Raw genomic sequence first — 4215 nt, forward strand, 5'->3', positions numbered from 1 at the left:
GGGTAGCCAGAGTGCTGGCAAGTGAAAGAAATCACTCGCTGTATGCTCCGACTGCCTTTTCCTGTACTAAAGTCGGGCCTCACCAATCAGGAGCTGCTTTGACATGCAACTCCTGATTGGAAAGGCCCGACTTTAGTACAGGAAGAGGTGGTTGGAGCATACAGTGAGTGATTTCCTTCACTTGCCGGTGCTCCAGTTGCCTTCTCCTGCCTCCCCTTCGTGGTTGGAAAATACCACAAATGACTGGGACCGCAGACCACGAATTCATGGGGGAGCACTGTATATAAAATCGGATGTATCTGTGTATGTGTGTGTATGTATGTTCCAGCATAACTCTGAAACACATGGAAAGATTTCAACCATACTTGGTATACATATCACTTACTATCTGGGAAAAAATACTGTGGGGGTGGGAAGGGGTGACATTTAAAAATTATCGAAAACAACAGATATTAGTGTCTACCCCATAGTTTTCAGGCTCACTGAGTTGAATACTGACACTCCCAATGCTGTTTAAGTCCAAGTTCAGCCCCATAGTGAGCAGAGTTATGTTTCTAACCCTGTTCTTAGATGCACTGGAATAATTATAATTTTACAAATATTTCCAATCAAATATTGTTTATTAAAAATTATCAGAAATCTTGTTTCAAATGGCATTTGTACAATGCAGGCACATTACAGTCAGATAGTGTAAATGCAGCTTCTCTGACTGATGGCCTCAAAAAAACTATTCCGCTGCGTTTACTTATATACCTAATATATGATGACACTCCTCTACCTGCATATCATTGGTCAAAAATATTTGATACCATATAAGGCTTTTGCATGCATACTGGGGGAGTGTCTTCCCACTCACACAAGGATTTCTAAAAGTTACATTCTAATACTAGCTTACATCATTTATAAAAATACAGAAGAAATAAAGAAAAAGTATTTAACAGCGGGATATGTATTGGCCCGCGCTCTCTCCCCCGCCCCACCCACACCTAAACTCCCCTCCAATAACCACACCACTCACGTATATGGATAAATAGCCGCAGCTCTGTTTATTAACAAACCATTAATTTAACACTTACATAACAAAAACAGTTTCCCGAGCTACACCTTAAACCAATACCAATAATATTCGGCCCCCGATCCTGCCATGCCAGCAAGGGTCTGGGAGGTGGCATGTCCCAACATGCCCCTTTAACCAGAGTACCAGAACCCGGGCACGGCTCCCTGCGACCCCCCCCCCCCGCTCATCTCCTGATGAGCTCTACCATACTGTAGCTCGGGATAACCGCCACAAGGCCTGCAAAAACAGGCCTCCACCCAAAAACAGGAGCTGCGACTACACACCCGCGGCAGCTAGGTGAGACTCACAACAGGTGGCAAAATCATCCAGCAGCAAGTCCCACCCACCGCCAACAAATGAACCTGATCCCGTGCATACAAACCCTTACAAGTTACATCTACCCAAGAATGTTGGATCTGCAACCCACCCATACCAACTACCCATTTAGCCACCTGTCTATTAATTTTAATCAACCCTCGAGTCTATCTGCGTGACTCCAATCTGCGCGGGCGTGGTATGATATCCGACCATACCAGCTGCAAATGGGGAAACCAGTCCAGCACACAGCGAAGGTCATCTTTAATACGGTCAATGAGCTGCTTGACCGTCATGTTGTCCACATCATTGCTGCCCAGATGAACCAACAGGAGATCCAGCTGACGGGGATTAGGACGCTGGCGAGCCATCAGGGGAAGGAGCTGATGCCAGCGCAACCCCCGCTGCCCCCACCAGGAAACACGTACTCCCAAGTTCTCCAAGCCCAAATGCAGGCCACCTGGGCGGATAAGTGCCCGCTCCCCAGCCCGATGTATAAATGAGTGGCCCACGATCCACACAGAACAGGCCCGGGATACATAGGCTGCAAAACAAAGAACACACTGAACCCAGTCCCGACAAAACCAGGTAGCTGTTAGTGAAATAAGGTGCCCCTGCCCGTGTACTAACCCCAAAATTGCTCCACCCCATACACCAAGGAACTCAGTCCCTAGCCGGCCACCTAAGACCCCCTGGCCTTATATATCCCCTGTAAGCCCCAGAAGACCAACGCCCTAAGCGTCGTATACCCTCAGCAGACAATCCCGCAGCATGGGCACTGGTCGCAGCCCCAATACGGAAGGAGTGAGTCCCATAACGAGTAGGCAGTTCCCCACAGCAACCAAGAGCCAATTGGAGAACTGCCAAAAACTGGTAGCGCGTGAGCGAAGAGCCATCCTCATGTAGGAATAAGGGAGCTCCCCCCTGAACCCGCACCTGAAGGAAGTTACGCATCAAAGTAACCGGACAGGACAAACTGCCAGGGATAGGATGTAGGACCAGAGAATGGCCTCTACCAGTTTGATCCATCTTGGAGCGCGCCAGAAAGACCCGCAAGGTGGGACCCGAAAAACAAACATGCCTACGCAGCAACCCCTGCTCCGTGCCCCCAGCAGACGGACTCCCCAGCAACTCTCCTACCCATAGCGCTCCGAAAAACGCCACAGAGAAAGCTGCCTGAAAAAGCCGCCCTTCAAAGGGGGAGCGAGTTATCACCGGCAGCACTGCCAGGAGACGGACCAACAAGTCATGTGTGATGGGCAAGCGGCTATCCGGAGGACGCGGCACCAAGCGCCCCATGGCGGCCAGCATGCGACGCACTAAGAACCCCGACGTAGGGCAGGCCCAACTGAAGGCTCTGCATAAAAAGGCAAAGCCCGCAAAGGAGCCCTGAAACAGAACCCCGGGAATCACCGGATCGGAAAACGTGTAACACATATTCTACCAACAACATCGCCGAAACGGAACCCGGGACCCAGCCTCTCGACTCTAGAAAAGCGGCCACCAAGCGGAAGCCGGCACAGTAATGAGTCCATGTCGACGCAGCTACTGACATGCGGAGCATCTCCCAGATTTCATCTTGACCAGGTCCCATAAACATTCGGGCATCGGTGTACCTTCTAGTCGAGCTTCCGGAGCAAGGAGCTGAAACTGTGAAAAATGAAAGCGAGACAATGCATCAGCTATCAAATTCTGTGTCCCTGGGACATGACGCGCGCGAATATAGAGATTTAATTGCAGGCAACGCAACACCAATTCACGAACCAACGCATTGACCTCTAAACAACGCGCACTCAGCTTGTTCACCACCTCCACCACACCCTGATTATCACACCAAAAAACTATCCGCCTGTCTCGTAACCACGCAGGCCAAAGTTCGCACGCAACCACCAAAGGAAACAGTTCCAACAGCATAATGTTACATGTAACACCCTGAGCACTCCAAATCTCCGGCCAACGCGCCGCACACCACTCGCCCTGACAATACAGTCCAAATCCAAGATCTCCGGCAGCGTCAGAAAACAGCTCAAAATCGAAATTAACCTCTTCAAGGGCCTGAATTCGAAGAGTGCCGTTGAACCCACGCAAAAAGGTATCCCACATACCCAAATCAGCACGCACGCCAGCAGACAGCCTGATAAAATGCCTTTTATCATGAATGCCCGAAGTAGCAACCGCCAATCATCGCATAAAAGCTCTACCCATGGGAAGCACCCGGCAAGCAAAATTGAGGGACCCCAACAGAGACTGCACACTCTTCAGGATCACCGACCGCGATCGGAGAACTTGTTGAATCAAAGCTAGCATCTGACCGATTTTACCCATGGGAAGCCGAGTAACCATTTCCTCTGTATCAATTTCAATGCCCAAGAATGTAAGTACATGCACTGGCCCCTCTGATTTGTCCACCACCAAGGGAACACCGAACTCCGCTGCCATGTGCTCAAAAACACGCTTAAAATGAGCACAATCATCGGATGCCAGAGAACCCACGAAAAGGAAATCGTCTAAATAATGTACCACTCAGTCCAAGCGGGACCGCAAAACCGTAACCCAGTGGAGAAACGAACTGAAACGCTCAAAGTAGGCACATGAAATGGAGCAACCCATAGGCAAGCACCGATCAAAATAGTAAAACCTCTCAAAGCGGAAGCCCAACAAAGGGTACGAATCAGGATGGACCGGCAATAGGCGAAAAGCCGCCTCTATGTCCACCTTCGCCAGCAATGCCCCCCTACTGGCACGCAACACCAGTCTCACTGCACTATCAAAAGAAGCGTACCGCACCGAGCAAAGATCCGCCGGGATGCCCTCATTAACCGCTGCTCCGACCGGGCGAGACA

The sequence above is a fragment of the Geotrypetes seraphini genome, unplaced genomic scaffold (assembly GCF_902459505.1).
Source record: "Geotrypetes seraphini unplaced genomic scaffold, aGeoSer1.1, whole genome shotgun sequence".
Classification (NCBI taxonomy): domain Eukaryota; kingdom Metazoa; phylum Chordata; class Amphibia; order Gymnophiona; family Dermophiidae; genus Geotrypetes; species Geotrypetes seraphini.